Here is a 12137-nt window from a genome sequence, read left to right on the forward strand (position 1 = left end):
ATATTTGTGCTGAATAAATATCACAGCTAAGAATATGACCAAAAAACCGTGACCCCACAAAAGCAACACACACACACACACACACACACACACACAAATCCAGTTGAATGAAACAACACTGGTGACTGGAAGTTGAAAAAGACGGGCCAGCTGGTGTACTGTAATTATCCGTTTTAAAGGTTAAATTGTGCTTTTGGATTCAAACATTAGGCAGATAAGTGTGTGAGGAATGAAGACCGTATAATCACCCCTCTTTTAGAAATCAGACCCAAAACATTCTTAGGCTTGGCTGTTGAATTGAAACAAATATATTTTGAAACATAAAAAATGAATATTCGATTCAAAATGTCAGATACCATGCCTTGTTCTAAAAAGTGAAGGAATATCATCGCCACTGAGGGTGCGGTTCTTTTCAGTTCACGTAGTGATTCTGAGCTCGCCACGCTCTTTGCGATCTGTTCGTGGCTGGTATTCGTTGCGATGTCACCTTTTTCCCTTTGAAGTTCTAACAGCACACACAGTACTTCTTTCCTCCCGTTTCCCCCAGGCCCTTTGTGAAGCATTTACACAAGTACAATCGACGAACTTGCAACTTTCACTTTTAGAGACTTCCCACAAATTCTCTTTCAAGGGCAAGTTACTCTACTTTTTTTTTTCCTAACGAATAAGGTCTATTATCAATGCATGTCACTTGCAATGATGTATGAGTGAGTACTGTATGCACACATGCATGTGTGCTGCACCATAAGATGAAATCATTCTTTTCTTACAGTTAATCATCAGTGCAACTCTGAAGAAACACACATGAATCAGTCTTGATGATTATCATCTTAATCAAATTTCATGCACAGCTCCACCACTCTTTTCCCCACAGATTTCCATGCTCAACTCCAACACTCTCATCCCCACAATATATATATATATATATATACTTCAATAAGAAAAATATTTTAAAAAGTGACAGAAAAGCCAGAAAAAGATCAAATTCATTGGAACAGCACTGCCCATTTTCTCAAGTCTGAAATCTGTTTTTAGAAGGCACACACACACACACACACACACACTAATACTATGTAGCAACAATATGAAATGCTGGAATGTGTAGATTCTGAATGAATGGGTCTCAAACAGGAGCGATACTTTTTTCTTCAGTTGTTAAAAATGTGCGTGAGGTTGATGTCGCTGTGACAGCAGAAATGTCTCTGTGACAGCAGAAACTGACTTGACTTCGCCTTCTTGTTTCTGGTTCCGCGACAATTTAAATTTTTTGCATGACGAACAAGTTCAACTTTCGTGCCACTTATCAGTTGTCCGTTCTTTTTGAAATACTCTTTCGGTTATTAAATTTTCATGGAGTCAAGCGCACTTTCAGTTTCAGCGGACAGAGTCGCCATGTTGCTTTATCCAGACGTCCCAAAGTGAAGGGGCTGAACGTTTCACTGACTTCCGGTTTCCTAACGAACAAAGTCCAAAGTCCAATGAATACCTTTTGAAATTAAATAGTACTTCCACAAAATTTTATGATGGTAAAAAAGCGTTATATTTTTTAACCATTGAAAATTGTGTTCTTATGCAAAGTAAATGAACAATAAACGCCCCAGTACCTATTCATTGATTCCATGAACAAAAACTGAACAAAAACCTAAAAAACAAAGTTTCCACCATAAATCTAGAGAAATGGTGTAGCAACTCATGTGAAATAGTGGGGGTGCGTCTCGAAAAACCGGACGGAATTCACAAAAGCATCGTGCTCATCAATGCCTATGTTCACCCAGGAACCTGCACAACAAAAGAGGATTGGGCCTTTTTAGAGGAAATAGAGAACGAACTTGGAGACTCAGTCATTATCTGTGGAGACCTCAATGCAAGATCGAAGCTATGGGACCAGCGGAACACCAACCCACAAGGACTCGCACTTGAAGGAATGATAGGGGAAATTCTTCTTAGCCCATTAACAACCACATCCCCAACTCGCCTTGGAACAAGACAAGGGGACAGTGACAGTGTGATTGACATCGCTCTAACATCTCCAAAATTCAGAGCAGAAATGAATGCAGAGACGCTTCCACACCAAGGCAGCGACCACCTCCCGGTAGTGTTCAGTCTACAGAAACTGTCAGATAAACCCTGTATGAAACCGCGTGATCCATTTCAGTATGAAAACAAAGAGACAACCATCATCGAAAAATTAAGACGCAGAAGAAACAAAAGAACGGCACTGAACAGGATGCAAACTATTCAGCCCCCATGGTGGAATACCGACACAGAGAGAGCCTGGATAGAAAAACATGCGGCTGTCAAACTTTGGCAAAAAGAAAAAACAAAACCATCTCCGGACAAAGATATTGAAACAAAAATGAAAGAAAAAACTAAACAGTTTGAAATCATTGCTCAAGAGGCCAAAAATGACAAGTGGAAACAGTTTTGCGAGGCACTCAGTTATGACTCAACATTGACAGAGTTCTGGCAATTTTATCGCCGCATGGAAGGGAAAACGTGCACAACAACAACCCCAGACATGGTAGACACTGACGGAACCAAGCTTAAGACAAACGAAGAAAAAGGATCCGCCCTGCTCAAACGTTTCATACAACAGAGCGATCAAAGAAACTTAGATGAGAAAAAGAAATATATTGAGGAGTTAAACCAAACCCTTATGCAGACTGGACCTGATGATGACTTGACAATAGATGATCTAAACGAAGCAATAGCTAAATGCAAGAAAGAATCAGCTCCTGGCCCAGACAAAGTTCGCTACTCGGACATCAAGGAACTATCGGAAGAAGACAGAAGCAACCTTTTCAATCTATATCAAAACAGTTTCCACAATGGACAGGTGCCGGAGGACTGGACACACAGCTTCTTAAAACCCATACCAAAACCAGGAAAGGACCATCATCAGGTAAGCGGCTACCGGATCCTAACCATGCAAAACATTGCCGGAAAGCTCATGGAACGCATGATAGCCAGGAAACTTGCAAGGGATCTTGAACACAGGCACATTCTCCCTTCAAATCAAGGTGGTTACAGAACAGGCAAGTCCACATGGGAAAACGCAGCTGCTTTTGCATATGAGGTGTATGAAGGATTTCAAAGAAAAGAAGAAACACTAGCAGTAGCAATCGATCTTGAAGATGCCTACAATAAGGTCCAGTTTGCGCACCTCGTGGAGCTGCTACTAAGTTATGGAGTAAGTTTGACACTGACAAGATGGATAGCAGCAGCGCTTCAGGAAAGAACCGTCGTCTTACGCCTCGGAGATTGGATGTCTGCACCTTCTAAACTATCCATGGGACTGCCACAAGGGTCTCCGCTTTCTCCTGTCCTCTACAATGTCTACACGAAGGGTCTTGCAGACTTAAACAACAATGGAATAGCTCGGGTGCTTACTCTTGCGGATGATGGCCTGGTCTTCAAAACTTCGAAAGATGCTCAGGAAAGAACTAAAGCCGTCCAGAAACAACTAAACAATATTGCTCAATGGTGCAAAGACACAGGATCTTCCATCAATCCAGCGAAAGCCCAAACGTTGCTGTGCACCCTCAACAACAGAACCGCGAGCAAATCACCACCTTCTGTGTCACTCGATGGGATTCAGATCGAGAAAACTGAATGCCTACGCTACCTAGGAATACACTTCGACAGGATGCTGACCTTCAGAAAACATACGGAAAATACTGTTCTCAAATGGAAAAAGGGCCTTTCAGTCTTAAAAGCAATGGCAACCAAAGGTATTGAACAACGCCACCTCTTCCTGCTATACCAATCACTCGTCCTCAGTGTGATCGACTACGGACTTGGGCTAACAACACCGTCTCAAAGCAACCTCCTAAAATTAGAAAGAGTCCAAAATAAAGCTATGAGGCTGATCCTTGGAACAACAAAAGACATGCCCACAGAAACCATGCGATACCTGCTTGACCTTCCTTCAGTGCAGGCCAGAAACAAGTTAGAACAGGTCAAGACCTACTTCAAAGCATTAGAAAACCCTCAAAACCCACTGCATGACGCAGTCAAAGAACCAAAAGGCAGCCGCCTAGGACGAGGAAGATCATGGATGGGGCAAGCAGAAGACACAATCCAGCTAGTATGCCGACTACAAGACCTGAAAGAAACAAAAGAATGGGAGAAAACCCCCGAAAACCTCAACCATCTATTCAACACAGCCATTTCACCCACTCTAGGAAGACATTGTCGGGAATGGCCAGAGGGCAAAACTGATGCGGAAGTGAAACTACTCATAAAAGAAAACAGTAAAGAAGAGGATATCATCATATACACAGATGGCTCAGTCACCAAAGACCAATCCGGTTGGGGATTCACTGCGAAACAAAATGGAAAAACAGTTAGGGAAGAGAATGCTGCCTACAAAGTCACAACCTCCAGCCTAACGATGGAAGTTGAAGCTGTGACACATGCCCTCCAGTGGCTATCGTCCATCCATACGCCCGGAAACCAACATGCCATGATTCTAACCGACTCAATACAGAAAATTGAAAACGGAATGGGAAGCCCAGAGTGGCATAAGGCAATGCGCAACTTTCAGATTAAAAAACTCACATGGTCATACTGCCCGGGACATGCAAGTGTTAAGGGAAATGAGCGAGCTGACAGACTTGCTGGTAACGCAACACCAACGAGCGGCCTACATCTAGGAAAATCGGAAATCCTCAGAAAAGTCAAAGAATATCAAAAATAACAGGTACAAGGCCATCACACCATCGATCGCCTCAAAGAAATAAAAGCAGAGAGAGGGAGTGACCGTAAGTCTAACATGAAAGGTAGAGCACGATGCTTTGCTAATCAAACAAATATCGGCATCATTTCCAAACCAACATTGCGCAAATTTCTTCAAAACGGAACAGAGTCTCTGTGGGCTTTTCCAAATACAATAGACTGAGCAACACACTAGACGCCACTTTCTTGGCATCAGAGATCTTTTCCCATCCCTCTTGCGGCCAATCAGCCTCTGTGCGTGTGTGTATGTGTGTGTTTGTGTGCATGTGTGGGTCTGAATTTTTGAGTGCGTTTGTGCATGCGCGAGAGTAAGTGTACACAAGTGTCAGTAGAGTTCTGTGCACGTGCGTGTGTGTGTGTGTGTGTGTGTGTGTGTGTGTGTGTGTGTGTGTGTGAGGGGGAGGTGGGGGTGCGGGGGGAGGTGGGGTAGAGGATGAGGTATGTGAGTGTATGCATGCCTACACTGTGGGAGCAACAGGATATTGGAACGTATATATATATGTATATATCTTTGTACATATGATCGCTTTCACCAGCGCTGCCTTCGCACCATCCTCAGCATCCACTGGAGTGACTACATCACAAATGTCGAGGTCCTGGAGCAGGCAAAGACTATCAGCATCGAGGCAGTGCTGCTAAAGACCCAGCTACGTTGGGCAGGGCACGTGTCCAGGATGGAGGACCACCGCCTGCCCAAGATCGCGCTGTATGGCGAACTGTCCACTGGCCACCGTGACAGAGGAGCACCCAAGAAGAGATACAAAGACTCCTTGAAGAAAGCTCTCGGTGCCTGTCACATTGACCATCGCCAGTGGTCCGCAGTAGCCGCTGATCGAGAGACCTGGCGACGCACCATCCACCAAGCTGTCTCCTCCTTCGAAAACAACCGCAGGGCCAGCCTTGAGGACAAACGCAGAAGGAGGAAGAACCACGACACTGCAGCCGCGAACCCAGACCAGACTTTCCCTTGCAACCGCTGCGGCCGACTCTGCTTTTCCCGCATTGGCCTTGTCAGCCATGAGCGTGCCTGCATCAGACGTGGACAACGCCCTTCCTAGATCTTCGTCAGCGAAGCCAGGCCATGATATGTGTGTGGAGATATGGGCATATGTGTGTGCGCTTGTACAAGTAAGTGTTCATCTGTGTGTGTGTGTGTGTGTGTGTGTGTGTGTGTGTGTGTGTGTGTGTGTGTGTGTGTGTGTATGTATGTGTGTGTGTGTGTGCCGTGGAAGCTGTGATACGTAGACTAGAAATGAGTGTGTGGAGGAGGGGGGTAGAGGAGGTGCAGGGTAACGTGTGTGGTGTGTGTGTGTGTGTGTTGGAGCTCATGTACGTTTATATGTATTTGACTGTGCTTTCATATCTGTGAAACTGCATGTTCGGTGCATATCTGTTATGCATGTGTGGGTGTATATGTGAATGTGTGTCTTCATGTTTTACCCTTTTTTTTTCTTCTTTTTTTTTTTTTACATTATAGTTATTATTTATTATTTATTTATTTGTGTAAGCTTATCTATCATTTATTCACCTTTTTTTTTCTCAAGGCCTGACTAAGCGCGTTGGGTTACGCTGCTGGTCAGGCATCTGCTTGGCAGATGTGGTGTAGCGTATATGGATTTGTCCGAACGCAGTGACGCCTCCTTGAGCTACTGAAACTGAAACTGAAACTGATTCCATGCACAAGGGCAGGCAACTGAGACACTGGTCAACTAACATACAAAATGGCATGAATTGTTGGGTTGATTCTATGCGTAAACGTTTTAATAGAACATCTTCAGTCCATTCACCCACACATCACTTATTCAATCAAACCATTAGCCATCCAGATGCCAACAAATTTTTCAAACAAAATACTAATTCAGTCTTCTTTTCATCAAACATTAGACTAAAAACTATTAACGAGACCTTATATATGATTGACCTGGCATATGATTTTGACATTCTATGTCTCCAAGAGACCAGGACAAGTGCAGACAGACCAATACATTTTGAGAATTTCACAGTCCTTCAAAGGAATTTCACAGTCCTTCAAAGGAATGAAGGAAGAGGGGTAGCAATCATACTGAACAAAAACCTAAAAAACAAAGTTTCCACCATAAATCTAGAGAAATGGTGTAGCAACTCATGTGAATTAGTGGGGGTGCGTCTTGAAAAACCTGATGGAGTTCACAAAAGCATCATGCTCATCAATGCCTATGTTCACCCAGGAACCTGCACAACAAAAGAGGATGGGCCTTTTTAGAGGAAATAGAGAACGAACTTGGAGACTCGGTCATTATCTGTGGAGACCTTAATACAAGATCGAAGTTATGGGACCAGCGGAACACCAACCCACAAGGACTTGCACTTGAAGGAATGCGGATAGGGGAAATTCTTCTTAGCCCTTTAACAACCACATCCCCAACTCGCCTTGGAACAAGACAAGGGGACAGTGACAGTGTGATCGACATCGCTCTAACATCTCCAAAATTCAGAGCAGAAATGAATGCAGAGACGCTTCCATACCAAGGCAGCGACCACCTCCCGGTAGTTTTCAGTCTACAGAAACTGTCAGATAAACCCTGTATGAAACTGCGTGATCCATTTCAGTATGAAACCAAAGAGACAACTGTCATCGAAAAATTAAGACGCAGAAGAAACAAAAGAACGGCACTGAACAGGATGCAAACTATTCATACCGACACAGAGAGAGCCTGGATAGAAAAACATGCGGCTGTCAAACTTTGGCAAAAAGAAAAAACAAAACCATCTCCGGACAAAGATATTGAAACAAAAATGAAAGAAAAAACTAAACAGTTTGAAGTCATTGCTCAAGAGGCCAAAAATGACAAGTGGAAACAGTTTTGCGAGGCACTCAGTTATGACACAACATTGACAGAGTTCTGGCAATTTTATCGTCGCATGGAAGGGAAAACGTGCACAACAACAACCCCAGACATGTTAGACACTGACGGAACCAAGCTTAAGACAAATGAAGAAAAAGGATCTGCCTTGCTCAAACGTTTCATACAACAGAGTGATCAAAGAAACTTAGATGAGAAAAAGAAATATATTGAGGAGTTAAACCAAACCCTTATGCAGACTGGACCTGATGATGACTTGGCAATGGATGATCTAAACGAGGCAATAGCTAAATGCAAGAAAGAATCGGCTCCTGGCCCAGACAAAGTTCGTTACTCAGACATCAAGGAGCTATCGGAAGAAGACAGAAGCAAACTTTTCAATCTATATCAAAACAGTTTCCACAATGGACAGGTGCCGGAGTACTGGACACACAGCTTCTTAAAACCCATACCAAAACCAGGAAAGGACCATCGTCAGGTAAGCGGCTACCGGATCCTAACCATGCAAAACATTGCTGGAAAGCTCATGGAACGCATGATAGCCAGGAAACTTGCAAGGGATCTTGAACACAGGCACATTCTCCCTTCAAATCAAGGTGGTTACAGAACAGGCAAGTCCACATGGGAAAATGCAGCTGCTTTTGCATATGAGGTGTATGAAGGATTTCAAAGAAAAGAAGAAACACTAGCAGTAGCAATTGACCTTGAAGATGCCTACAATAAAGTCCAGTTTGCGCACCTCATGGAGCTGCTACTAAGTTATGGAGTAAGTTTGACACTGACAAGATGGATAGCAGCAGCGCTTCAGGAAAGAACCGTCGTCCTACGCGTCGGAGATTGGATGTCTGCACCTTCTAAACTATCCATGGGACTGCCACAAGGGTCTCCGCTCTCTCCTGTCCTCTACAATGTCTACACGAAGGGCCTTGCAGACTTAAACAACAATGGAATCGCTCGGGTGCTCACCCTTGCGGATGATGGCCTGGTCTTCAAAACTTCGAAAGATGCTCAGGAAAGAACTAAAGTTGTCCAGAAACAACTAAACAATATTGCTCAATGGTGCAAAGACACAGGATCTTCCATCAATCCAGCGAAAGCCCAAACGTTGCTGTGCACCCTCAACAACAGAACCGCGAGCAAATCACCACCTTCTGTGTCATTCGATGGGATTCAGATCGAGAAAACTGAATGCCTACGCTACCTAGGAATACACTTCGACAGGATGCTGACCTTCAGAAAACATACGGAAAATACTGTTCTCAAATGCAAAAAGGGCCTTTCAGTCTTAAAAGCAATGGCAACCAAAGGTATTGAACAACGCCACCTCTTCCTGCTATACCAATCACTCGTCCTCAGTGTGATCGACTACGGACTTGGGCTAACAACACCGTCTCAAAGCAACCTCCTAAAATTAGAAAGAGTACAAAATGAAGCTATGAGGCTGATCCTTGGAACAACAAAAGACACGCCCACAGAAACCATGCGATACCTGCTTGACCTTCCTTCAGTGCAGGCCAGAAACAAGTTAGAACAGGTCAAGACCTACTTCAAAGCATTAGAAAACCCTCAAAACCCACTGCATGACGCAGTCAAAGAACCAAAAGGCAGCCGTCTAGGACGAGGAAGATCATGGATGGGACAAGCAGAAGATACAATCCAGCTAGTATGCCGACTACAAGACCTGAAAGAAACAAAAGAATGGGAGAAAAACCCCAAAAACCTCAACCATCTATTCAACACAGTCATTTCACCCACTCTAGGAAGACATTGTTGGGAATGGCCAGAGGGCAAAACAGATGCGGAAGTGAAGCTACTCATAGAAGAAAACAGTAAAGAAGAGGACATCATCATATACACAGATGGCTCAGTCACCAAAGACCAGTCTGGCTGGGGATTCACTGCGAAACAAAATGGAAAAACAATTTGGGAAGAGAATGCTGCCTACAAAGTCACAACCTCCAGCCTGACGATGGAAGTTGAAGCTGCGACACATGCCCTCCAGTGGCTATCGTCCATCCATACGTCCGGAAACCAACATGCCATGATTCTAACCGACTCAATGAACCTCATACAGAAAATTGAAAACGGAATGGGAAGCCCAGAGTGGCATAAGGCAATGCGCAACTTTCAGATTAAAAAACTCACATGGTCATACTGCCCGGGACATGCAGGTGTTAAGGGAAATGAGCGAGCTGACAGACTTGCTGGTAACGCAACACCAACGAGCGGCCTACATCTAGGAAAATCGGAAATCCTCAGAAAAGTCAAAGAATACCAAAAAGAACAGGTACAAGGCCATCACACCATCGATCGCCTCAAAGAAATAAAAGCAGAGAGAGGGAGCGGCCGCAAGTCTAACATGAAAGGTAGAGCACGATGCTTTGCAAATCAAACAAATATCGGCATCATTTCCAAACCAACATTGCGCAAATTTCTTCAAAACGAAACAGAATCTCTGTGGGCCTTTCCAAATACAATAGACTGAGCAACACACTAGACGCCACGTTCTTGGCATCAGAGATCTTTTCCCATCCCTCTTGCGGCCAGTCAGTGGCAGCCTCTGTGTGTGTGTGTGTATGTGTGTGTTTGTGTGGATGTGTGGGTCTGTGCTTTTGAGTGCGTTTATGAATGCGCGAGAGTGTAAGTGTACACAAGTGTCAGGAGAGATCTGTGTACGTGTGTGTGTGAGGGGAGGTGGGAGTGCGGGGGGAGGTGGGGTAGAGGATGAGGTATGTGAGTGTATGCATGCCTACACTGTGGGAGCAACAGGATATTGGAACGTATATATATATATATATATATATATATATATATATATATATATATATATATATATCTTTGTATATATGTGTGTGGGGTTGGGGGTGGGAGATATGGGCGTATGTGTGTGTGCTTGTACAAGTAAGTGTTCATTTCTGTGAGTGTGTGTTTGTGTGTGTGTGTGTGTGTGTGTGCCGTGGAAGCTGCGATACGTAGACTAGAAATGAGTGTGTGGAGGAGGGGGGTGGAGGAGGTGCAAGGTAATGTGTGTGTGTGTGTGTGTGTGTGTGTTGGAGCTCATGTACGTTTATATGTATTTGACTGTACTTTCATATCTGTGAAACTGCATGTTTGGTGCATTTCTGTTATGCATGTGTGGGTGTATGTGTGAATGTGTGTCTTCATATTTTACATTTATTCGCTTACTTATCACCATTGTTGTCTTATTTATTTATTTATTTATTTTAATTATTATCATTTTATTAGTATTACTATTATCATTACTACTACCTTTTTCTATATTATAATTATTATTCATTTATTTATTTATTTATTTATTTATTTATGTAAGCTTATCTATTATTTATTCCCCCGTGTTTTTTTTTTTTTTTTTTTTTTCTCAAGGCCTGACTAAGCGCGTTGGGTTACGCTGCTGGTCAGGCATCTGCTTGGCAGATGTGGTGTAGCGTATATGGTTTGTCCGAACGCAGTGACGCCTCCTTGAGCTACTGAAACTGAAACTGTAACTGAGACCTTATTGCACAGACAGCCATTCATACCAGCTTAGATAACGACATAAAATTTCACATCTACTCTCAGTCAGCCAAGTTCACGTGCATGATAAGAATCGCACAGTATACAGATATCTTAACATGTATTTAAAAAAAAAGAAAAGAAAAAGAAAAAGAAAAAAAGAACACTTTCACTCATACACTGATACTAACTACAGTTGAAGGGCAACAGCATTGTACAACATATAGACGGGAATACTCCAGTTCTCCGCAGATTTTGGTTCCACCTCAGTCCTTATTTCACGGGACTCTGGCTGCTCCTCAACGCCTTCTTCACGGCTTGGATGCCCTTGACATTGGCGCCATCAGCGGCTGAATTGCTGCTGTTGCGGCTGCTCTTAGGTCACGGCCCATAGCCAACTGACCCACAAGCTCTTATAACCAAAACAATAACTCTGTCCATCTTTGCTAATGTATGTGTTTATGCTGGTTTCTATATTGTCTTGTCCATTTGGTCCTGTCATTCAGTATGTGTGTGAACGTGTGCCGTGTACAATTTCACTAACTGACTTCACTTGGTTCAATTACACATCATACACACCATTCTATTACCTCAGTAATTTCAATTCTTTAACTCGTCATCTTCATCTTGGTAATATGTTTTAGCCTCTCATTGTCTTTCCAGGCCAATCATAAAATATGTGCTTTCCAAGCAAGCGCTAGTAATTACTACACATGTAACTACCATGATGTATTCCACTGTTCCAACGACAAAGTCTCGATCGGCGGGACTAACCACATGCTTACATAATATGCTGTTAGGAGGAATGTGGCAGACGGAACAGTTAAGACGCTCCGTCGTCTGCCAAAAGAGAGTTCTGCCGGTGTTGGTCTCGGGGTTTGAACCCCGCTCTCACCCGGCTTTCTCCCAAGTTTTATCGTACTGGAAAATCAAACTGAGCGTCTGGTCATTCGGATGAGACGATAAACGAAAGTCCCGGCCGTGCCGTGAAGCATGCACTTGGCGCACTGGAAAAAAGAAGAAGAAAAAAAGCCTGAGAACACA

The sequence above is a fragment of the Babylonia areolata genome, chromosome 18 (genome assembly GCF_041734735.1).
Source record: "Babylonia areolata isolate BAREFJ2019XMU chromosome 18, ASM4173473v1, whole genome shotgun sequence".
Lineage (NCBI taxonomy): Eukaryota > Metazoa > Mollusca > Gastropoda > Neogastropoda > Buccinidae > Babylonia > Babylonia areolata.